Source organism: Symphalangus syndactylus, chromosome 7, assembly GCF_028878055.3.
Source record: "Symphalangus syndactylus isolate Jambi chromosome 7, NHGRI_mSymSyn1-v2.1_pri, whole genome shotgun sequence".
In the NCBI taxonomy this organism is placed as follows: Eukaryota; Metazoa; Chordata; class Mammalia; order Primates; family Hylobatidae; genus Symphalangus; species Symphalangus syndactylus.
This window is the reverse complement of record NC_072429.2, coordinates 52,412,328-52,437,838: the sequence shown is the minus strand read 5'-3', so window position 1 is coordinate 52,437,838 and position 25,511 is coordinate 52,412,328. Positions and strand designations below refer to the sequence as shown.

Below are 25,511 nucleotides of genomic sequence, written 5' to 3'. Positions count from 1 at the left end.
GCTCCACTTTATATTCATGAATCATAACATCATTTTGTACCCCATAAATATATACAACTATAAATTACCAATTTACAATAAAATGTTTTAAAATAAATCAGGGAAAAAAGAACCAAACACTCTAGGTGTTGGCCTTTTGCATACAACACTGGCCTTGAAACTGGAGAGTTCCATTCTCATTCAAGGAGCCATTAGATAACGATTTAGTAGGAACTATACTGAAAAAAATATACATAGCTTTCCTGTTCCTTTGGGATGAACAAAAAGTAAAACAACTAAAACTTGTAATCTTCGGCCGGGCGCAGTGACTCACACCTGTAATCCCAATACTTTGGGAGGCCAAGGCGGGCGGATCGCCTGAGGTCAGGAGTTTGTGACCAGCCTGGCCAGCATGGTGAAACTCCGTCTCTACTAAAAATACAAAAATTAGCTGGGCATGGTGGCAAGCGCCTGTAATCTCAGCTACTTAGGAAGCTGAGGCAGGAGAATCGCTTGAACCCGGGAGGCAGAGGTTGCAGTGGGCCGAGATAGCGCCATTGCACTCCAGCCTGGGCAACAGTGCCAGACTCTGTCTAAAAAAAAAAAAAAAACACAAACAAAAAATCTTCCAATCTTCAAAGAGCACTGATAAGGAGTGGACTCAAATCAGCATCTGCACAGGATCCATTAAAGACCTTAGCTAATGCAGTTGGTGCTCTGTAGCCACAGGTTTCAAATCCTGAGAATATTGTACAATATTTTCGATTCATGCTTGGTTGAATCAGACAATTGTCATGGGTTTACTGTATAACAGAGGCAGAAACTGTGGTCACTGCATTTCCCATGGCATTTAAAGGAGGGCAAGAAAAGCTGACAGAAGCTGTGATTTATCCCTCAAATTAGAAGGGTTTTATGTAAAACTTCAGGAGAGAACTCCTCACAGTTAAGACTCATTTTTCTTACTTTGATATTTTTGATGATATCATGTTACTCTGACATCCATTTCTAACTACCACATTGCTTGAATTTTTTTTTTGGGACAGGGTCTCGCTCTGTCACCCAGGCTGGAGTGGCGTGGCGTGATTTTGGCTTATCGCAACCTCCGCCTCTCAGGTTCAAGCAATTCTCCTGCCTCAGCCTCCCAAGTAGCTGGGACTACAGGTGCCTGCCACCATGCCCAGCTAATGTTTGATTTTTAGTAGAGACGGGGGTTTCACCATGTTGGCCAGGCTGGTCTTGAACTCCTGACCTCAGGCGAGCCCTCCTCGGCCTCCCAAAGTGCTGGGATTACAGGCGTGAGCCACCGCGCCTGGCCATTGCTTGAATTCTGTTAAATGATCAATATTTCTGTGGATTGCAGAGTTCACAAAGCAGATTTTATGAGATAACAATAGAACAGTTAGGAAATTGAAAACAGATAAACAAAAGTTACAACTCTAACCCCAATCATGTATTAGACACATATTATGTTTCTGTGTTAATTTTATCAACTTCACACAAACACTCAAGCTGTTTGATAAAAATGTCTGCCTTTGCTGGGTGCAGTAACTCAGGAGTCTGAGGCAGGAGACTGCTTGAGGCCAGAGTTCAAGTCTACAGTGTGCTATGATCTTGCCTGTGCACAGCCACTTTACTACAGCATGGACAACATAGCAAGACCCTGTCTCTTAAAAAAAATAGTCTATCTTCATAGGTTGGAAAAAATGATTTTAAATGAATATTTCAGGATTCAGTCTATCCTACCCACTATATGCCCAATTTGACAAAGTGCAAAATAATTTTTATTTTATTTTTGAGATAGGGTCTCGCTCTGTTGCCCAGGCTGGATGACAGTGGCAGAGCCACTAAAACTTTATGCTGGTGTATAAATGCATGTCTTTCAAACCTGGCTATGAACATATGAATAAAACGCTAAGCTCTAAAACTCTGTAAGTTGGTCAGGTGCCATGGCCCAGGCCGGTAATCCAAGCACTTTGGGAGGCCCAGGGGGGTGGATCTCTTGAGCCAGAAGTTCAAGACCAGCCTGGGCAACATGGCAAAACCCCATCTCTACTAAAAATACAAAACTGAGGTGGGAGGATCACCTGAGCCTGGGAGCTCGACAGAGTGAGCTGCAGTCTCCACCTCCCAGGCTCAAGCTATCCTCCCACCACAGCCTCCCGAGTAGCTGAGACTATAGGCATATGCCACCATAACCAGTTAATTTTTGTATTTTTTGTAGAGACAGGGTTTCATTGTGTTGCCTGGGCTGGTCTCAAACTCCTGGGCTCAAGCAATCTGTGCGCCTCAGGTTCCCAAAGTGCTGGGATTACAGGCATAAGCCACTGCACTGGCCAAAAGAATTGGATTTTTGATTTGTTTATCAAGACATACTCTTACTCTGTCACCCAGGCTGGAGTACAGTGGTGCGATCTTAGCTCACTGCAACCTCCACCACCCAGGTTCAAGCTATTCTCATCCCTCACCCTCCCAAGTATCTGGGACTACAGGCATGCACCACCACGTCCGGCTAATTTTTGTATTTTTTAGTAGAGACGGGGTTTTGCCACGTTGGTCAGGCTGGTCTCCAACTCCTGACAGGTGATCCGCCCACCTCAGCCTCCCAAAGTGCTGGGACTACAGGCGTGAGAAGAATTGTTAAATAATCTGAAATATATTGATCTGAGCAATTTTACAGTAACCAATAAACCATAACATAATGTGTTAAAAAAAAAAAAAAACCTTCCTACCTTCTTCTACAATGAGTACTGCATTAAGTTCAAAAGACAGTAAGTTTTTCTCTAGTTGTGTTTTATCTAAAATGCTAACACCAAGAAGTGGGGACCTGAACAGAATAAACTGGGATTATTGTTAAAATGCAAAGACCTAGGCTCTATCCCCATCCTAAATAGGAGTATTTGGAGAGAGAGCCCAGTACTTATTTTAATAAACATACCAGGTGATTTCTGCTGCCAAAACAAAAGAGCCACTAAAACTTTATGCTGGTGTACAAATGCATCTCTTTTAAACATGTCTATGAACATATGAATAAAACGCTAAGCTCTAAAGCTCTGTAAGATGGCTAGGTGCCATGGCTCAAGCCGGTAATCCAAGCACTTGGGGAGGCCCAGGGAGGTGGATCTCTTGAGCCTAGAAATTCAAGACCAGCCTGGGCAACATGGCAAAACCCCATCTCTACTAAAAATACAAAAGCTGAGGTGGGAGGATCACCTGAGCCTGGAAGCTCGACAGAGTGACAGCTCATCTCAAAATAATAATAATAAAATTTGGGAGGCCGAGGCGGGCGGATCATGAGGTCAGGTGATTGAGACCATCCTGGCTCACACAGTGAAACTCCGTCTCTACTAAAAATACAAAAAATTAGCCGGGCGTGGTGGCGGGCGCCTGTAGTCTCAGCTATTCGGGAGGCTGGGTCAGGAGAATGGCGTGAAAGCAGGAGGCGGAACTTGCAGTGAGCCGAGATTGTGCCACTGCACTCCAGCCTGGGCAACAGAGCGAGATACCGTCTCAAAATAATAATAATAATAATAATAATAATAATAATAATAATAATAGGCCGGGCGCGGTGGCTCACGCTTGTAATCCCAGCACTTTGGGAGGCCGAGGCGGGCGGATCACGAGGTCAGGAGATCGAGACCACGGTGAAACCCCATCTCTACTAAAAAATACAAAAAATTAGCCGGGCGTGGTGGCAGGCGCCTGTAGTCCCAGCTACTCGGAGAGGCTGAGGCAGGAGAATGGCGTGAACCCGGGAGGCGGAGCTTGCAGTGAGCCGAGATCGCGCCACTGCACTCCAGCCTGGGCGGCAGAGCGAGACTCCGCCTCAAAAAAAAAAAAAAAAAATAATAATAATAATAATAATAATAATAATAAAACTCTACAAGACGCCAGGCACAGTGGCTCACGCCTGTAATCCCAGCACTTCGGGAGGCCAAGGCCTCTGCTACTCCAGAGGTTGAGGCAGGAGAATCGCTTGAACCTGGGAGGCGGAGGTTGCAGTGAGCCAAGATCGTGCCACTGAACTCCAGCCTGAGCGACAGAGTGATACTCCGTCTCAAAAACAAAATAAAAAATAGGCCGGGCGCGGTGGCTCACGCCTGTAACCCCAGCACTTTGGAAGGCCGAGGTGGGCGGATCACGAGGTCAGGAGATCGAGACCATCCTGGCTAACACAGTGAAACCCTGTCTCTACTAAAAATACAAAAAAATTAGCCAGGCGTGGTGGCGAGCGCCTGTAGTCCCAGCTATTCGGGAGGCTGAGGCAGGAGAATGGCGTGAACCCGGGAGGCGGAGCTTGCAGTGAGCAGACATCGAGCCACTGCACTCCAGCCTGGGCGACAGAGCCAGACTCCATCTCCAAAAAAAAAAAAAAAAAAAAAAAAAAAAAAAAAAAAACAAAAACAAACAAACAAACAAATAAAGACCATAGCTTCACTAACAAATGATGAAAATGTGAAAAAACTTTTTATACCTTTACTTTCTCTTGTTTAGTTCAACTTGGACAAACAAATCATTCTATGACAAAGAATATTTCTCATCCTTTAATGAGCGCTCTGGTCACTTAAAGGTTCCTGTTAAAAAGCAAATACTGATTCAGTAGGAAGGGGAGTCTGAGATTCCGCATTTCCAACAAGCTTCCAGGTGAGGCCTATGCTACTTGTCACACTCTGAGAAGCAAGCAGTTAGATTATACATGTGAGACACCTGTAATTAGGCAGATGCTTGCAAGATTTTTCCTTCTCGTACAGTCAAGATTCACCATTCAATTCAAAGATTTAATTCTCACATGCTAAGAGCTGCAGAGGGAATACGTTTAACCTAAATCCTTATTCAGTTAAGTGGGCTTTGATAAAAATAACGTAAGCATTGAGATTGAATCTGACTTTCCCCTTACTCGAAGAGTTAACTGTAACTTTGAGAAGTTAAGTTCTCAGAGCCTCAGTTATCTCACATAACAATCCTCAGCGGTTATCAGATTGAAGTAAGAAGGCGAAATGGTAAAATCAAACACCAGCAATTACCAAACCAGAATATGACTTGCTCATGTGGGGACATCTGTCCCGCCAGGTGTTGGAGGTACCTTCTGCACCGCCCTGACACTTCAGTGCACTAAATATCACGAAAAGAGTTGCTAACTGCACGAACACCTACCCCCGCCCTCCCAAAACACAGTCTTAAATATAAAAACGGGAACACGGGTCTCTCTTGAATTAAGCCTAACACAACTATGTCTTTCCGCTCTTAGGAGACACGCAGGTGCACAAACCTAACAGAAAGTTACCAAAGAATAACCTGGAGAGATGAAAAGATGAGATGACACTCATTAATAATGCTGGGGTTAGTAAAAGTCAGATGTGAGGGGGGACAAAGAAGAAATGAGCAAACCTAACAGATTCACGGGACACGTGGGGGTAGAGCGTGCTAAAGCGCCTCACTGGGACGCACTACTGGATCTGACAAGAAGCAGGCGGGGCGCCCCTCCCAGGCAGATTCGCTGCCTCGGCGCAGGGGCCGCTTCCCGCGGCCTTCCCGGCTCCACTGCTTTGTCTGCCGCCCGTGGACCCCACATACCGCTCCCGAGCTTTAGGAGTCCAGAGCCTGCCGCACCATCAGGGCCACACCTACGGATGAGGTAGAGACCCAGGCGGCGCGGAGCGAGCCCTTCGGTTCGCAGCCCCGGCCGCGGCGATCGCAAACAACCGAACTAACTCAGGGAGCCAAAGAGCAAAGGCGCTGGCGGGGAAAGGCCCTGCAGACTCTTCCCAGGTGACCTGACACCTCTGTCGCTTTTGCCCTCCTATTGGCTGATAATGAGTCCAACTCGGGGATAAAGTATCCAATCAGTGAAGGTCTTTTTAGGGTGAAGCGCTCATAGGTGGTTTAGGGAAATGCACTAAGAGTCAAGGGACGGATCCAATGAAGACCCAGGAACACTATATTGGCCCTAACTACTCGCCGTCCACCAAGCCGTAACCTAAGAAATTTGATTCCGGCTAGGAAACTGTCGCACTTTCACAACTTCAATTCCCAGCCTTGCGGGGCGGGCAGGACTTCACTGGTCTTGCATTCGGTAATTCAAATTGAGTATTTCTTCTTTAGCAACTCTTGCAATTCTAATAAAGGCAATACCAAATATTTTATTCGCTTCTGTGAGTCTTAATTCATGAATTTTTTTTGTTTTGTGTTTTACTGTGGACCTTAGCACTACATTAGGCGTTCGTTGGATTTTCGTTTCTTCTTGGTGTCCGCTGTCTCCCTAGCGGCTTGAAAGACTCAAAGTACAGTTTTCGTTTAAGTAGCAATTTATTTTGGGGAAGAAGTTTTTTTTTTTCTTGTAAGGAATTTATTATCAGAATCTTCTCAAATTCATATTTTAAAATACCTTCTATGTAGTTTATCAAAGTAAGGATTTCTGTACTTGTTTTATGGATGGCAGTCACTTGAAGTTTTTGTTTAGGCATAGATTTTATTTTATTGTTTTAATTTCTCTAAATATAAACCTACTCTTAACCCGCAGGCAGATCTTTGAGAATAATGTATCCATTGCAGTCAATAACCCCAATGAACAGATTCTGGATTCGCTCTATAACAGTTTGATTCGGCCACGTAGCTCCTGTATTAAAGTCAGAAGGAATATGAGAGGCCTCTAATAGGAAAAGAGTGTGGATAACAATAAATATCCCGGATTGTATTCAATGCCAATATCTCCTATACTTCTTGAAATTAAAAACCAAGCAGCTACTTCTTGAATTTCTTTCTGTTCCCTTGTTCTCGGTTATCCTCTTGCTTCCAGTGAACTCAAAAGAGGAGTAAAATAAGCTAAGAAGAAAACAAATAGGCCGGGTGCGGTGGCTCACGCGTGTAATCCCAGCACTTTGGGAGGCCGAGGCGGGCGGATCACTTAAGGTCAGGATTTCGACACCAGCTTGGCCAACATGGTGAAACTCTGTCTCTACTAAAAAACAAAAAACAAAAAAAACTAACCAGGCGTCGTTGCGGGCGCCTGTAATCCCAGCTACTCGGGAGGCTCAGGCAGGAGAATCGACTGAACCTGGGAGGCTGAGGTTGCAGTTAGCCGAGATCGCGCCACTGCCCTCCAGCCTGGGCAACAGAGCGAGACTGTCCCAAAAAAAAAAAAAAAAAAAGTCCAAAGGGCACAGCCAGGTTAAACATAACCCGTTTGGTTGAGTTAATCTCTTCGGTATAGTTATTAAAAACAACTAAAAAAACCCAGGAAATTAAACTTGCTATTTTTGTTAACGTTAATATATTAGGAAGGCGGGTGCGGGGGCTCACGTCTGTAATCCCAGCACTTTGGGAGGCCGAGGTGGGTGGATCACCTGCGTTCAGGAGTTCGAGACTAGCCTGGCCAACATGGTGAAACCCCGTCTCTACTTTTTTTTTTTTTTTTTTTTTTTTTGAGACAGAGTTTCCATCTTCTTACCCAGGCTGGAGTACAATGGCGCAATCTCGGCTCACCGCAACCTCCGCCTTCCGGATTACAGGCATACGCCACCACGCCCGGCTGATTTTTGTCTTTTTAGTAGAGACGGAGTTTCTCCATGTTGGTCAGGCTGGCCTCGAACTCCCAACCTCAGGTGATCCGCCCGCCTCGGCCTCCCAAAGTGCTGGGATTAAAGGCGTGAGCCCCCGCGCCCGGTCAGCCGTCTCTACTAAAAATACAAAAAATTAGCCGGGCATGGTGGTGGGCGCCTGTAATCCCAGCTACTCCGGAGGCTGAGGCAGGGGAATTGCTTGAACCCATGAGGCGGAGGTTATAAGCTGAGGTCGTGCCACTGCACTCCAGTCTGGGAGACAGAGAGAGACTCCGTCTGAAAATAAATAAATAAATAAATATTAAATATAATCATGCTTCTGCCATTAAAGTATTGAGAAAAGTAACTCTTCCTGCACACTGCCATTACAGAATAGATGACTGCTATTAAGAAGCACGGGGTGTATTCACAAAAAAATAATTACCAGTTTCCTAAGCACCTATGGATTATAAGCCATAGGGAGGTATTTAAAGATTTTAATAATTTGTATTCCCGTATTAAAATGTCTAAACTTGGCCGGGCGTGGTGGCTCACGCCTGTAATCCCAGCACTTCGGGAGGCGGAGGCGGGCGGATCACAAGGTCAGGAGATCGAGACCATCCTGGCTAACACGGTGAAACCCCATCTCTACTAAAAATACAAAAAAAAAAAAATTAGCCGGTCGTGGTAGCAGGCGCCTGTAGTCTCAGCTGCAGGCTGAGGCAGGAGAATGGGAGGCGGTGCTTGCAGTAAACCGAGATCGCACCACTGCACTCCAGCCTGGGCGACAGAGCGAGATCCGTCTCAAAAAAAAAAAAAAAAAAGTCTAAACTTGACACCAGTGAAGTTATACTACCTCCCATTGTGAGTCATTGCTTGTTCTTAGCCTCAGGTGTCTTCCCACACCACAGACTGAATGTCGTTTCTCAGTAGCTGTGTTGCTTAAGACATGATTCAGATACTGGCAGTTTCATTCATTTAATTATTTAACAACCGGTTTTTGAACGCATACAATGTGCCATAGACAATCTTAACTATGGATTCAAAGGTAAGGAAAATCACAATCCCTGCCCTCAAGGAGCTCATGGTCTAAAGAGCTCAAGAAACAGTGGATTTCAAAACCTTTTGATTAGGCAACACTTTCAGCTTTATATATATATGTATTCGAGTACATAGCTCTGACATATTTATATGTATTTATTCCTAAATGCTATACCTGTACTATCAAATTAATATGTAGTTTTGAAAATGTCAAAGTAGAAATTTTTAAAGAGAAATATTTATAAATTGAAGCTCTCACTATCCATCCAGATGAAAATAAAATTGGATCCATATATTACATCATTTACCAAAAAAATAAATTCCAGGTGTGTTAAAAACTCAAACCTTGAAGACTACATATATGACCTAGAAGCAGAGAGAAACCTTGAACAAAACTGGAAACCCAAAAGTTAAACAAGAAAAAAAAATGGATACATTTGACGTGTTTTAAAAAGCAGCTGGCCAGGCGCGGTGGCTCACACCTGTAATCCCAGCACTTTGGGAGGCCGAGGTGGATGGATCACTTGAGGTCAAGAGTTCCAGACAAGCCTGGCCAACAATGGCCAAACCCCGTCTCTGCCAAAAATACAAAAATTAGCCGGGCGTGGTGGCGCATGCCTGCAGTCCCAGCTACTCAGGAGGCTGAGGCAGGAGAATCACTTGAACCCAGGAGGCAGAGGTTGCAGTGAGCAGAGATCACACCATCGCACTCCAGCCTGGGTGACAGAGCGAGACTCTGTCTCAAAAGAAAAAAACAGAAAAACAGCTCTATAGGTCAGGGTCAATCCCAAGAGCTGGTTTATAGAAAAGAATGTCACAATCTCTGGAAAGTGGTGATCTTTTAACCTATTGGGATATAGATTTTTTTTTTTCTGGTCACTATGCACTGATCTAAGAAGAATTAAACTGTTTCAAGGCTCAGAACAACCAAATATACCCCAAAGTCTATGACCGAATCAAAATAGCTCAACAATTTGTCATTGGGCACCATGGTAAAAACACTCAATTCAAATTGAGATTTAGATAATAAATGCAGATTAAAATGTTATCTTTTCCCAACAATATGTGCTTTTTTTTCTTCTTTGAGATGGAATCTCACTCTGTCACCCAGGCTGGAGTGCGCTGGAGTGCAGTGGTGTGATCCCGGCTTACTGCAACCTCTGCATTCTGGATTCAAGTGATCTTCCTGCCTCAGCGTCCCAAGTAGCTGGGATTATGGCATGCACCACCACACCTGGCTACTTTATATATATTTTTTTTTTTTTTTTTTTTTTTTTTTTTGAGACGGAGTTTCGCTCTTGTTGCCCAGGCTGGAGTGCAATGGCACAATCTTGGCTCACCACAACCTCTGTCTGCCGGGTTCAAGTGATTCTCCTGCCTCATCCTCCCAAGTAGCTCGGATTACAGGCATGCACCACCACGCCTGGTTAATTTTTTGTATTTCTAGTAGAGACGGGGTTTCTCCATGTTGGTTAGGCTGGTCTCGAACTCCCGACCTCAGGTGATCCACCCGTCTCGGCCTCCCAAAGTGCTGGGATTATAGGCGTGAGCCACCGCGCCCGGCCTACTTTTTATATTTTTAATAGGGTTGGGGTTTCACCATATTGGCCGAGCTGGTCTCAAACTACTGACCTCAGGTGATCTGCCTGCCTCGGCCTCCCAAAGTGCTGGGATTTTACAGGCGTGAACCACCTCGCCCAGCCCAATATGTGCTTTTATTAGTAATTAAAGGAGCTTTGAAGCCAATGGGCACTGCATGCATCACTGACTCTTGCCTCAGGTGAGATGAAGTTGGCCCACTAACTGGTCTTGACCAGCTCTCCTGTAGCCCAACCTCTCCCAGACACATCTAGCCTCACTGTCTCTCAAAGCACCCTTCACAAGGGCACTTCACCATCCTACCCAATGATCTTTTACCATCCATTCCTATATTCTAATGCAGAACCTCCTGAAGCTTATTTCAGTGTGTTACATTTTCTCCAGGGGGCAATTAGAGCTGGGAAAAAAAAAAAAAAAAAAAAAACAGAACTAGAGGAAAAGGGTCTCAACTTCCAGGAAAGATTCTTTGTAAGCTTTGCAGATTATTCAACCTGTCTCAACAAATGGGGCTGTCATTAAGCCTTATATGAGAAACAGGCTGACATAGACATTGGTCTGTTCCTACTTTACTAACCATTGGATCACAACCACCCAAGCTGACTATATATCCTACATGGTTATTATTTGTTGGGCCCTTGAGCTAAACCAGGCACTCCCTTGAGCATTTGACAAATGTTACGTAATAGGTCCTCAAGGCTACTCTTTGAGCCGTCTACTACTGCCACTGTGAAAGCCAAGAAATTGAGACCCTGGAAGGCTGACTGTCTTGCTCAAGACCACACTGCTGGTCATTGGCAGAGGCATATTTCCATCAAGGGTCTGTCTGCCTCTGAAGCCCATATTCTTTCTACTACAGTATACAGCTTCATTGTCTACCAATATTAATGGGAATCTGATATTTTGTTAAATCTCTATGATGAAGGAAGCTCACAATCAGCCTTGGTCACCTTTCTTTTGCCTAATACATCTAACAATGAATAAATCTATTTGCCTAAATAATGGCATTTATAATCCTTTAATTTCCTACTCAGAATTCGGAGGCCCAAAAAAGATAAGGGACTTTTTCAAGGCCATACAGTGAGTAAGAGAGCTCCGTTTCTTTCTCTTCTATTCAATAAAAACTACAAATGGCAGACGAAGTTTCAGTTATTCCAGATTCTGCCAAGAAAACTGAGCCGTTAATTTGGGTCAAGAACTCTAGGATCAAATACACTAAAAAGAAAAGTATTCTATTTTCTTCTCACATCCCCAAATGGATTGCCCTATAATCTTCCACATTTGTTTCCAAAGCTAGCTATGCAGAACAATCATAGTTCTGCTGAATAGACCTGCAGATGTAGAGGCCTGGGCATACATACTTTTAAACAGCTCCAATGTGAAATTTGAGAGCCACTGATCTTGTGGAGGAAACATAAATTGTATTAATTATCTAATGTGTCCTTTGTATTTAATTTTATTTATTTAATTTAACTTAATTTAATTTTTGAGACAGAGTCTCATTCTGTCACCCAGGATGGAGTGCAATGTTGAGATCAGGGCTCACGGCAGCCTCAACCTCCCCAGGCTCAGGTGATCCTCCCACTTCAGCCTCCTGAGTAGCTGTGACTACAGATGCACACCACCACACCTGGCTACCTTATGTATATTTTTTCTTTTTTTCTTTTCTTTTTTTTTTTTTTTTTTTTTTGAGACAGTGTCTTTCACTGTCGCCCGGGCTGGAGTGCAATGGCGCAATCTCGGCTCACTGCAACCTCCGCCTCCTGGGTTTAAGTGATTCTCCTGCCTCGGCCTCCCGAGTAGCTGGGATTACAGGTGCCTGCCACCATGCCTGGCTAATTTTTTGTATTTTTAGTAGAGACAGGGTTTCACTATGTTGACCAGGCTGGTCTCGAATTCTTGACCTCAAGTGATCTACCTGCCTTGGCCTCCCCAAATGCTGGGATTACAGGTGTGAGCCACCACACCCAGCCCTTACGTATATTTTTTTCTAGAGATGAGGTTTCACCATGTTGCCCAGGATGGTCTTGTACTCCTGGGCTCAAGCGATTCTCCCGCCTTGGCCTCCCAAAGTTCTGGGATTACAGGTGCGAGCCACCGTGCCTGTCCTGTATATCGTTTCCTAATACATTTCTACAAAAGTTGTCAACTTAACACAATAATAATTTACTAGCTTATAGTTTCTGTGCATCAGGCATCCATGTGCAGCTTAGCTGGGTGCCTCTGGCTCAGATCTCTCAAAAGGCTGCTATCAGGAGGTCAGCTGGGGCTTCAGTCATCTCAAGGGTTGAGTGAGAGAGGCTATTTTTCCAAGCTCACCTCACGTGGCCGTTAGTAGGACTCAGTTTCTCATAGCTGATGGAAGGAGAGCCTCAGTTCCTTGCTGAGTGTTGGTCAGAGGCTTCCCTCAGTTTCTCGCCACATGGGCTTCTCCTTAGGGCAGCTCACATATGACATTGTCTTTCCACAGAGCATGTGAAGGAGAGCTAGAAGGTGCAAACAGGATGAAAGCCAAAATCTTTTTGTAACCTAACCTAGAAATGACATCCTTTCATTCTCGCTGTATTCTATTCATTAGAAGCAAGTCGATGCTCAAGGAGAGGGGATTATACAAGGGGCATGAATACCAGGAGGCAAGGATCATTGGGGGTCACCTTAGAGGCTGACTATCATAGAGATAAAAACAAAGAATTAAAAAACAAGGTGGTAATATATTTCCTAGCTCTATCTTGTAAGAGAAGCTAAATTCAACAATATGCTGGGCCTGGCATGGTGGCTCATGCCTGTAATCCCAGCATTTTGGGAGGCCAAGGCAGAAGGATCAGTTAAGCCCAGGAGTTTGAGGACAGCCTAAGCAACACAGCAAGACCATCTCCATAAAAAATAAAATAAAATAATAAATTAAGTGGTATCCCAGTAGCAATGAGATCATCCAGTACCTAAATCTTGGTTTCTAAATACCATTCCAGGACTCCTTGGAGAAATGGCTGATTTTAGGGCTGGGTAAGGAAAAATACAAGATAAGCACAGAGCATCTTATAGTTCCAGAAAAAAGGAGATAATCAAAAAAGGAACACATGAACCTAGTTAAAATAACTCCCAATGGCCAAAGCTGAAACAATTTGAGTAACAGTAAAAATCATAGTATACTTACGAAACAAAGTATAAAATAAATATACAAGAATCTATATGTCTATATAAATAAATGATTGAATATAAATCAATAAATGAGGAAAGACAAATCTTCCTTACAGGATTCCAAATAAGGTTTATAGATTGTCCAACTCCAGAAGTTGAAGCTTAATCCCCTATTCCACTTGAGTGTGAGCAGTATTTAGTGACTTGTTTTCGAAGAAAGGAATATGGAAAGTGGGAAAATACAACTAGCAAATACTGCCATGTATGACCCTCACCAGTAATAAGGTGGGGTGATATCATGTATCCTCTGACATAATGTGATGAGAAGTTCATCTCATCATAGATGTTTTCCCCAAACCCTATAACCACAGTCTAATCATGAGAAAAACATCAGACAAACACAAATCGAGGGACATTCTACAAAATACCTGACCAGACTTCAAAACTGTCATGGTCATATCAAGGTCATAGAAAACAAGAAAAGACTGCAAAACGGTCACAGATCAGAGGAGACTAAGGAGGCTTGATGACTAAATGCAATGTGGCATCTTAGATTAGATCCTGAAACAGAAAAATAACCTTACTAAAACCCAAATGAGATCTGGAGTTTAGTAAATAGTAATGTACCAATATTGGCTCTTTAGTTTTTTTGTTTTTTCTTTTTATTTATTTATTTAAAAAACAGAGATGGGGGTCTCGCTTTGTTGCTCAGGCTGGTCTTGAACTCTTGAGCTCAAATGATCCTCCCAGTTTGGCCTCCCAAAGTGTTAGGATTACAGGCATGAGCCACCATGCCTGGCTGGCTCTTTAGTTTTGTGAGTATATCATGGTAATGTAAGATGTTAACATTAGGGAAACTGGGTGAGGAGTAGACAGGAAGTTTATGTACTCTAACTTTTCTGTAAATCTAAAATAATTCTAAAATAGTTAATTAAAAACGAAAAGCAAAGCATCTTGCTTACAATTTTAGAAGCGTGATGATCAGAAGATTTCCCCTAGATTAGCTTCTGGCTTAGTGCATTTCAAACTCTCTCTCTCTTTTTTTTTTTTTTTTTTTTTTTTTTTGAGGCAGAGTCTCGCTGTGTCACCCAGGCTGGAGTGTAGAGTGCAGTGGCATGATCTCAGCTCACTGAAGCCTCCGCCTCCTGGGTTCAAGCGATTCTCCTGCTTCAGCCTCCCGAGTAGCTGGGAACAGGCACCTGCCACGACGCCTGGGTAATTTTTTTTTTTTTTTTTTTTTTGTATTTTTAGCAGAGACAGGGTTTCACCATATTGGTCAGGCTGGTCTCGAACTTCTGACCTCAAATAATCCGCTCGTTTCGGCCTCTCAAAGTGCTGGAATTATAGGCGTGAGCCACCGCGTCCAGCTCTTTCTTTCTTTTTTTTTTTTTTTTTTTTTTGAGACAGAGTCTCACTTGGTCGCCCAGGCTGGAGTGCAGTGGCGAGATCACCGCTGACTGCAGCCTCTGCCTCCCAGGTTCATGCAATCCTCCTGCCTCAGCCTCCTGAGTAGCTGGGGTTACAAACACGTGCCACCACACTCAGCTTTTTTGTATTTTTGGTGGAGACAGGGCTTCACCATGTTAGCTAGGCTGGTTTCAAACTTCTGACCTCAAGTGATCCACCTGCCTCAGCCTCCCAAATTGCTGGGATTACAGGCATGCACCACTGCGCCTGGCCTCAAACTTTCTTTCTCCTCCACTAACCACATACTTCTAGGGCCGGCCAGGTGCCAAGGGACACATCCCTGTATCATAGCACTGAGTGAGATGGCAGAGCATGTCTTGCTCGAAGCCAATCTAGCACCAGGAGAGACAGCAGTAATTTATCACGAAGTAGCCCAGGTTCAATTCAACTCTCTTTCCCCCACCCAGATCCCCAAAATGTCCAAGGCCACTCCAGCGTATCTAGCATGAAAGGAAGTATGAAGGAAGGGAAGTTGGAAAGGAAAAAAAAAAAAAAAAAAAAAAGACAGGTCTTAACCCATGCCTCTTTGAGGGGTGATTTAAGACATTTTCCTTTTAATAAATAGTAGGAAACAACATATGATCACATAAACTCAATACTAAAGTTCCTCTATGGACTTTGGAAAGGGCTGGCGAAAGTCAGCGTGCCTGAAACACAAGCTTCATTAGCTTAGCAGTAAATACCCTCCAGAAAGATCTCAGAGGAAGAAATTAGTGCCCTTTGACAGAACGCCACCGTCCGTTGCTCCCACCCTTTCAGCTCCAAAACTCCTGCTCTTTCATTCAGCCTCAGACTAGCACTCACTTCTCAGGATGTATTCCCTGAGACATTATGGAGGCTCCCAGGCTCCTACCTCGATTCCATTATAATATTTGATCACATATGTTAAGTTTGTGTTTTTATTTAGTTTGTGTTATCTCCTCGTTATCCTGTAGGCTCACTTAGGGCGTGGCTCAAGGCTTTTAACAACCTTTCTGCTGTCATAGTGGTCCGCCAACAAGCCCTTGTTGAGTAAATGAGTTAACGCTCTGGGTGAAGGAGGAAAGCCCTCACTAGGAAGAGACTTGTGCCACCCGGGGCAAGAACATCAGAGATCCAGTGACAGCCCAGCGACCTCCGGGATCAATTGCAATGGGAGGGTAAGAGAGACAGCCAATCAGCAACAGCCTCTTCAAAAGCCATACAAAAATACGGACAGGTTTCCTACCCTACATAGGAATCTTTCATCACGCCTACGCACATTACTATACTGCATAAGTTAGCTATAAATGTAATAACCATATTTTCACGACAAGTATTTGAAATCCAGAGTGTCCTAGAGTATTCAAATCTTTAGAAAGCACGTATCCCAAATGAATCGGACTGAACAGACGCTGGAACTGAACACGGTAAAGTAAAATACTTATCCATGAGGCACTTTGTAATCCCCGCACTCCTGCTCTGCCTAAAGAGAAACATCTCGGATGTGAGGTCCGCATAGGCATTAGATATGCTGGGTGGACACAGGTCCCTACAGCGTGGGGTGAAATGGGCTCCACATGTTAGGTTAACAAAAGCTTACGACTCGCAGCCCCTTTCAAGGTAATACACACCTGCGGCTACATTCAGAGTGTGGGTGTCCCTAAACTCCTAAAGCATGAAGCTGACAAAAGCACTTCTCAGGGCAGGACAGTGAAGGCACAAAGCAAGGTCCGCACAAAAGCACACGCCCCTCGCAGAGCCCCGCGCGTGCGCACACCGACTGTGACGCTCCGCAGCCGGCCGGATGAGCGGTTGCCGCGCCCTCCGCCGAGCTTCTTCTGCCCGCCTCCGAGCCTGAGGAAACAGCTGATTGATCAGCCTGGCTCAGGCTTGGGGCGGGGATCGGCTGATTGGCAGCAACGCCACGGGACAGCCAAGCTGGAAGCCTGAGGAGCCGGAGAGGGTGCTGGCTGCCGCGCGGCCGAGGTGAGTAGGGTGGGAACTCGGAAAAGCGGTTGGCTAGGGGGTGATAAAGTCGGCTCCAGGCCTGACGGCGATGGGGTGCCCTGGAAACAGTCAGGACAGGAGCTGAAGGAGCTCGGTTCGGGAACGCAGGGAGGCCGGCGGGATCCTGGGCCGGTTGAGTGTTTGCCCCGCGGCCGGGAGGCAGAGACTGCCTCGGCTGAGGGCGCGTGGGTCCAGGGCTCCGGAGGAGCAGAGGGAAGTCGGCTGACTTGCCCTGAAGACTGAGACTCGCCCACTCGCCAATCTACCCCTACACCTCCTGCCCCCTCCCCCGACCTTCGGGTCCATCTTTCGGACCCCCGGTTCCCGCGCCGGCCGCCAGGCGGCGGTCCTGGGGAGACCGCCCTTCGCGGCGGCTCCCTTGGGTGCTGCGCCCTTCCCGGGCTCGGAAGCCGGACTGCGCGGGTGCACCTGCAGCCGGCGTCCGGGAGGAGCAGTGCGCTCGCTGGTCCGCCGGGAGGTTTAACCAGCTTCGCGTGGTTGCTGTTTCGCTTTTCGCCTCCTAGAACTTCCCAGTGTATCTTCTGACCATGACCAGGGTTTGCAGGAAGCCCCAAAGCCGGCCTTTGGGCATTAACAACAGCAGCATTTTATTATGGAAATCTTCAAACTGTGGAGAAATTGAACGAAGGATATAAGGAATTCACTGTACTCATTACCCGGTTTCAGTAATTATCAATACGTGGGCAGTCTTGCTCCCCTAATCCGGGTTATTTTGCGTTTTTGAGACAGGGTCTCTGTCACCCAGGCTGGAGTTCAGTGGCGGGATCTCGACCCACTGCAGTCTCCACCTCCTGGGCCCCAGCCTCCCCACTAGCTGGGACTACAGGCAGGCGTAATCACGCCTGGCTAACTTTTTTTTTTTTTTTTTTCCTCCTTTGTAGAGATGGGGTCTCCTTATGTTGCTCAGGCTATCTTTGAACTCCTGGGCTTAAGCAATCCTCCCTCCTTGGCCTCCCAAAGTGTTAGGATTACAGGCGGGAGTCACCGCACCCGGCTATCCTGGGTTATTTTGGAGCAAATCCCAGACATTATATCATTTCAATTATTTTACATATTTCTATGTCATGATGAATAATCATACGTATAGTAATTTGCTTTCTAGAGGGGTCAAGTAAAATAAGGGACATATTAAAGTGTAGACAATGGTCATTTAGTTTGTTCTACCAGAATTTAGGTAACTGCTACAGGGAAGTTTCATTATCTTGTGCTCAGGTTTTCAAAATCAGAGTTACCAGATAATCTAGACAGTAGCGCTCTTGCTTTTGAATAGTAATAATTGTACTGATAATTTCTATTTGTCGAGTTCTTAGTATGTATGAAGGACTGTGAAGTTGTTTCCACCTACTCATTTAATTTTTACAATAACCCTATGAAGTAGGTATTATTATCCCCATGTTAGCGGTAGGGGAAAGAAATTTGGAGAGGTCACAATTTACCTAAAGTCACACTGCTGAAAGGATGGAGGTGGGGGGTAGAATTCAGAATGCTAATCTTGGCCTTTGTCATTGCAAAGTTCTTGCTCTTTTAACTGTAACTGAATGTCCTAAGAGTTGTGGAATAAATGGAACTGCTGTGGAAAATTATTTGTGTTAAGCCACAAATCAGTAATGGAAAAAAAAAGCCTGAAAATTTACACAAATACAAACAATATTGGTCAGACTGGACAATATAATGTGACACTGTATTTAAAAAATAAAAGTAAAATAAACATTTTATTCTTTAACATGTGACCAGTAAAAGGGAAATGGAAAATATACATCAATGAATAATCTCTACCACTCCTTTAGCACAGAGCATATATTGGATATTAATACTAAATATTTCATCTATATCCTTCATCCTCCCAATCTTAAACTACTAAGACAGCATCTTAATCCAAATAGTGTTAGATGAATAAGGAATGAGATAGAAACAGCTGGGCCTCCTCTACTTTTTCAAAGGACAGTAGAGAAGGCCTATTAGCTTGGAGTTTAAGAATCCTGCTGGATAGGAGTAATTCAGAAGTCCAGAAGTCAGGTCAGAATCCTTTGTGAAGGAACTTGAGTGCCACTTAAAGAGTTTAAACTTAATGAGCAAAGAAGTGACATGATCAAAGTCATCTTACAGGAATATAGATACAGGAAGATAGCTGGTACTGTCAAAGGTGGCTTTACCAGTCATGTGAAAGGATTAGCAGTGGATTGACCTGATAAATATAAAGGAAATAGACGTGGAGAACTGGCAAATTTATGGATATGAGGAAAGGACCAGACAGAGAATACAGCCTGAAACAGAGAAAAGAGTATGGTATATAGTAGGATTTTTTTGTTTTTGTTTCTGGTTTTTTTGAGATGGAGTTTCACTCTTGTTGCCCAGGCTGCAGTGCAGTGGCGTGATCTCGGCTCACTGCAACCTCTCCCTCCCGGGTTCAAGCGATTCTCCTGCCTCAGCCTCCCGAGTAGCTGGGATTATAGGCGTAGGCCACCACGCCCAGCTAATTCGTATTTTTAGTAGAGACAGAGTTTCACCATGTTGGCCAGGCTGGTCTTGAACTCTTGACTTTAGTTGATCCAACTGCCTCAGCCTCCCAAAGTGCTGGGATTATAGGTGTGAGCCACCATGCCCAGCCTGTAGTAGGTTTTGAAGTGATGATACACTTCATTTTCCACGGCTTTGTTTTCTTGGGCCATCCTGGTGATGAGTTGGTGATGAGTTTTTACTGTATCACTGTTCTTTGAAGTGGTAATCACTGCCCAGCTACTGAACTATTCTTTTATATATTTATTAGATACTGTTGATAGAAATTACACAATTGAGATAAGCAACAAAAAAAAAGACACTATAATCCTACCCTTTAAAGATAACCACCATTGATGGGGAAAAGGTGATAACAGTTTTAGTTAACATTTATTTGATTACTGTTGGACATTTTTCACATTTTATTTTCTATTTGTATTTCTACTTATAAAATGCCTACTCACGTACTATGCCTATTTTTCCATTGGGCTTTTGATCATTTGTTTATTTGTTTGTTTGTTTGTTTTGAGATGGAGTCTGGCTCTGTCACCCAGACTGGAGTGCAGTGGTGCAATCTTGGCTCACCGCAAGCTCTGCCTCCCGGGTTTACGCCATTCCATTCTCCTGCCTCAGCCTCCGGAGTAGCTGGGACTACAGGTGCCCGCCACCACGCCCGGCTAATTTTTTCTGTTTTTTTAGTAGAGACGGGGTTTCACCGTGTTAGCCAGGATGGTCTCTATCTCCTGATCTCGTGATCCGCCCTCCTCGGCCTCCCAAAGTGCTGGGATTACAGGGGTGAGCCACTATGCCCGGCCCATTTGTTTCTTTATTTGCAAGCACTTTATATTCATTAGGGATATAAATCATTTGTTATATTAAGTTGCAAATAGGTTTCTCAATTACGTGGCTTTTCTCAAAATCTTCAGAGTGGCTAGTAAAATGAAAAATATGTCAGCTGGGAGAGCACTCAGGGCTGCTGTTTTAGGGAACAGAACATTCCACCTCTGAAACAATTCCTTCATTTATGATACAGAAGTTATTGTCAACCAGTCAATCTGCAAGTCATTTTTACCAAATAAATTGTTTTGCGTGAATATTTGATATCATTAAACAAATTTTTTTCTGCTCCGACTCCACCGGGTAATATCATTTAACATATAATTTATACAACTGGAGTTAACTAGTGTGAGTTGGTTGCGGTTAAAATGTAAACAGTCAGACAAGTTAAACAGGAAAGTTAAATTAAGTTTCCATGATTGAAAAAACATACATTGTAATGTACATATAAATATATATAAAGCAGTATAACTAAGATCTTTTTAAACCTTTAAGATTTTTTTTCAGGGACAGTCTTTCTTTGTTGCCAGGTTGGAGTGCAGTGATGCTATCATAGCTCTAAGATATTTTATTAATTTTTTTCACCTCCCTCCCTTAGTTACTTTTTGAAATGGATTTCTTATATACAAGTAAATACTGATTTGATATACAGTCGGCCTTCTGGATTCATAGGTTCTGTATCCGCAGATAGAAAATATTTGAAAAAACAATAATAAAATAACAATATGACAACAACAAACAATACAAATAAAACAATACAATAGACACCTGTTTCCATTATATTAGGTATTATAAGTAATCTACAGATGACTTCAAGTATATGGGAGGATGTGTATAGGTTATATGGAAATACTATTATCATTTTATCTTTCTTTTTTTTTGAGATGGAGTTTTGCTCTTGTTTCCCAGGCTGGAGTGCAATGGCACAATCTCGGCTCACTGCAACCTCCACCTCCCGGGTTCAAGTGATTCTCCTGCTTCAGCCTCCCGAGTAGCCGGGATTACAGGACCCCGCCACCATGACCTGCTAATTTTTTGTATTTTTAGGAGAGACAGGGTTTCACCATGTTGGTCAGGCTGTCTTGAACTCCTGACCTCAGGTGATCCACTGCCTCAGCCTCCCAAAGTGCTGAGATTACAGGCGTGAGCCACCGCGCCTGGCCCATTTTATCTTTATTTTTATTTTTGTGGGTACATAATAGGTATATGTATTTATGGGGTATGTGAGATATTTTAATACAGGCATATAATGTGTAATAATCACATCAGGGTAAATGGGGTATCCACCTCAAGTATTTATCCTTTCTTGGTGTTACAAATAATCCAATTATACTTTTAGTTATTTTTTTATGTACAGTAAGTTATTGTTGACTATAGTCATCCTGTGATGCTATCAAATTCCAGGTCTTATTCATTCTAACTGTATTTTTGTACACATTAACCATCCCTACTCCATCTCCCCCCACCCCCCACACTGTCCTTTGCAGCACCTGATAACCATCCTTTTGGGTTTTTTGTTTTGTTTTTGAGATGGAGTCTCGCTCTGTCACCCAGGCTGGAGTGCAGTGGCGTGATCTCGGCTCACTGCCACCTCTGCCTCCTGGGTTCAAGCGATTCTCCTGCCTCAGCCTCCCAAGTAGCTGGGGTTACAGGCACCCACCACCACCCCTGGCTAATTTTTGTATTTTTAGTAGAGATCGGGTTTCACTACTTTGGCCAGACTGGTCTCGAACTCCCTACCTCAGGTGATCTGCCTGCCTCAGCCTCTCAAACTGCTGGGATTACAGCTGTGAGCCACGATGCCCAGCCTAATTTTTGTATTTTTAGTAGAGACAAGGCTATGCCATTTTGGCCAGACTGCTGGTAACCATCCTTATACTCTTTTTTTTTTTTTTTTTTTTGAGACAGAGTTTCACTCTGCAACCTCCACCTCCCAGGTTCAAGCAATTCTCTGCCTCAGCCTCCCGAGTAGCTGGGATTACAGGTGCCCACCATCATGCCCAGCTAATTTTTTGTATTTTTAGTAGAGATGGGGTTTCACCATTTTGGCCCAGGCTGATGTTGAACTCCTGACCTTGTGATCCACCTTCCTTGGCCTCCCAAAGTGCTGGGATTACAGGTGTGAGCCACTGTGCCCAGCCAACCATCCTTATACTCTTACCTGCATGAGTTAAGTTGTTTTAATTTTTAGGTCCCATAATAAGTGAGAATATGTGAAGTTTGTCTTTTTCTGCCTGGCTTATTTCACTTAACATAATATCCTCCAGTTCCATTCATGTTATTTTCAAATGACAGGATCCCGTTCTTTTTAATGGCTGAATAGTACTCCATTATGTGTATGTATCACATTTTCTTTATCCATTTGTCTGTTGATAGACATTTGTTTAGTTGCTTCCAAATCCTGGCTGTTGTGAATAGCTCTGCAACAAACATGGCAGTGTGATATTGCTTCAATATACTGATTTCCTTTCTTTTGGGTCTGTACCTACAAAAGATTGACGAGTCATATGGTGGCTCTATTTTTAGTTTTTTGAGGAACCTCCAAACCATTCTCTATAGTGGTTGTGCAAATTTACAGTCCCACCAATAGGGTACGAGGATCCCTTTTCTCCACATCCTTGCCAGCATTCATTCTTGGCTGTGTTTTGAATATAAGCCATTTTAACTGGGGTGAGATGGTATCTCATTGTAGTTTTGATTTGCATTTCTCTGATGATTGGAGCACTTTTTTTATATGCCTATTTGCCATTTGTAAGTCTTCTTTTGAGAAATGTCTATTCACATCTTTTGCCCATTTTTGAATTAGATTATTCGATTTCTTTCCTGTTGAATTGTTTGAGCTACTTGTATATTCTGGTTATTAATCCCTTGTCAGATGAATAGTTTGCAAATTTTTTTTTCCGTTCTGTGGGTTGTCTCTTCACTTTGTTGATTGTTTTGTTTGCTATACAGAAGCTTTTTGACTTGATGTGATCTCATTTGTCCTTTTTTGCTTCAATTGCCTAATACCCCATGTGGGGTGCTATTCAAGAAATCATTGCCCAGACCAAAGTCCTGGAGAGTTTCCCCCAGTGTTTTCTTGCAGTAGTTTCATAGTTTGAGGTCTTATATTTAAGTCTTTAATCCATTTTGATTTGATTTTTGTATATGGCAAGAGATGGGTTGTAGTTTCATTCTTCTGTATGTGGATATCCAGTTTTCCCAGCACCATTTATTGAAGAGACTGTCTTTTCCCAATGTATGTTCTTGGCACCTTTGTTAAAAACGAGTTTATTGTAGGATTGATTTCTGGGTTCTCTACTCTGTTCCATTGGTCTATGTGTCTGTTTTTATGCTACGACCATGCTGTCTTGGTTACTATAGCCCTGTAGTATAGTTTGAAGTCCAGTTTTTTTTCTTTTTGCTGAGGATAGCTTTGGCTATCCTGGGTCTTTTGTGGTTCCATATAAATTTTAGGATTATGTTTTCTATTTCTGTGAAGAATGTCATTGATATTTTGATAGACATTTTGATAGACATTTCATTGAATCTGTACATTGCTTTGGGTGGTATGGACCTTTTAACAATATTGACTTTTCCAGTTCATGAACATGGAATATTTTTTCCGTGTGTGTGCCCCCTTTAGTTGTTTTCTTTTTCAGACAGGGTTTCGCTATGTCATCCAGGCTGGAGTGCAGCGGCATGATCACAGCTCATGGGCTCAGGAGGCCCTCCTGCCTCAGCCTCCCACGTAGTTGGGACTACAGGCACGCGCCACCATGCCTGTCTAATTTTTTTTTGAGACGAAGTCCCACTCTGTCACCCGGGCTGGAGTCTGGGGTGCAGTGGTGCTATCTCAGCTCACTCCATCCTCTGCCTCCCAGGTTCAAGCAACTCTCGTACCTCAACCTCCCAAGTAGCTGGGATTACAGGTGTGCACTACCACACCCGGCAAATTTTGTATTTTTAGTACAAAAATATAGGCTGGTCTCGAACTCCTGGCCTCAAGTGATCCTCCTGCCTCTGCCTCCGCCTCCCAAAGTGCTGGGATTACAGGTGTGAGCCATCATATCTAGCCCTTAATTTTTTTTTTTTTTGTAGAGGTGGATCTCACTATGTTATCCAGGCTGGTCTCGAACTCCTGAGCTCAAGTGATCCTCCTGCTTTGGCCTCCCAAGGTGCTAGGATTACAGGCATGAGCCACCACCCTGATCCTCTTAAATTTCTTTTGAGTTTTCATTGTAGATATCTTTCACTTTGATTTCACTTCGGTTAATTCCTAGGTATTTAATTTTATTTGTGGCTATTGTAAATGGGATTAATTTTTTGATTTGTTTTTCAAATTGTTCACTGTTGGCATATAGAAACGCTACTGAGTTTTGGATGTTGACTTTGCATCATGCAACTTTACTGAATTTATCAGTTCTAATAGTTTTTTGGTAGAGTCTTTAGGTTTTTCCAAATACAAAATTACATCATCTCTCAACAAGGATAATTTGACTTCTTCCTCTCCTGTTTGGATGTCCTTTATTTCTTTCTCTTGCCTGATTGCTCTAGCTAGGACTTTTTACCATGCCATTGTGTATAAGGCACTTGAGCATCTGCAGATTTTGGTATCCATGGGGTTCCTGGAACCAATCCCCTGTGGATACTGAAGGACAAGTGTATAATGTGTATGGGCAGGAGGGTAAACTGCTTTCCTAAAGAGATGATTTTAGGTGGAACAAGAATCAACTTTGTATTTATTTTAGTCAAGATATCCTTTTCTGTCTGTTTTGGCTCAGATAGGGAGTACAATGTATAGTTAAGTACTTTAAAGTATATCCTGGAACAAACTTTGATTGCATCAATATTATTGCTTGGCATGAGGCTAAGTTTATTTAATTTTTAAAAAATGAGTTTATTTAACACCGAGCACGGTGGCACACGCCTGTAATCCGAGCACTTTGGGAGGCCGAGGTGGGTGGGTCACCTCGATCACCAGGCAGTTCGAGACCCACCTGACCAGCGTGGTGAAACCCCGTCTCTACAAAAAATACAAAAATTAGCTGGGCATGGTGGTCTGCACCTGTAATCCCAGCTACTCGGGAGGCTGAGGTCCAAGAATCGCTTGACCCCAGGAGGTGGAGGTTGCAGTTAGCTGTTATCGTGCCACTGCACTCCAGCCTGGGCAACAGAGCAAGGCTCTGTCTAAAAAGATAAAAAAAAAAAAAAAAAAAAAAGAGAAAGAAAGAAAGGAAAGAAAGAAAAAGTTAATTTAAATTAAAACATTAAGAGCATCCAAGCCGGGCGCGGTGGCTCACGCCTGTAATCCCAGCACTTTGGGAGGCCGAGGCGGGCGGATCACGAGGTCAGGAGATCGAGACCATGGTGAAACCCCGTCTCTACTAAAAATACAAAAAAAATTAGCCGGGCGTGGTGGCGGGCGCCTGTAGTCCCAGCTACTCGGAGAGG

General features: G+C 43.7%; 2 protein-coding genes across 17 annotated transcripts in view; one reads left to right on the top strand and one right to left on the bottom strand.

Moving 5' to 3' along the window:
- Positions 1 to 12,597, bottom strand: part of ARMC1 (armadillo repeat containing 1) — a 38,885-nt gene extending 26,288 nt beyond the window's left edge. Inside the window, exons 1-2 of one of the 7 annotated variants that reach the window (XM_063643267.1) lie at positions 5,365 to 5,759; positions 4,451 to 4,550 (exon numbers count right to left, since the gene is read on the bottom strand). The gene's annotated coding sequence lies outside the window, so the exon portion shown is untranslated. Of the gene's footprint in view, positions 1 to 4,450; positions 4,551 to 5,020; positions 5,342 to 5,364; positions 5,766 to 12,470 lie in introns of those variants that run through there. The other 6 variants (XM_055286227.2, XM_055286229.2, XM_055286225.2 and 3 more) reach the window with 6 other exon arrangements.
- Positions 12,598 to 15,762: 3,165 nt separating this feature from the next.
- The window catches only part of MTFR1 (mitochondrial fission regulator 1), a 141,744-nt gene continuing 131,995 nt past the window's right edge, over positions 15,763 to 25,511 (top strand). For 2 of the 10 annotated variants that reach the window (XM_055286219.2, XM_063643264.1), the window contains exon 1: positions 16,521 to 16,703. The gene's annotated coding sequence lies outside the window, so the exon portion shown is untranslated. Of the gene's footprint in view, positions 15,896 to 16,511; positions 16,704 to 25,511 lie in introns of those variants that run through there. The other 8 variants (XM_055286224.2, XM_055286223.2, XM_055286213.2 and 5 more) reach the window with 7 other exon arrangements.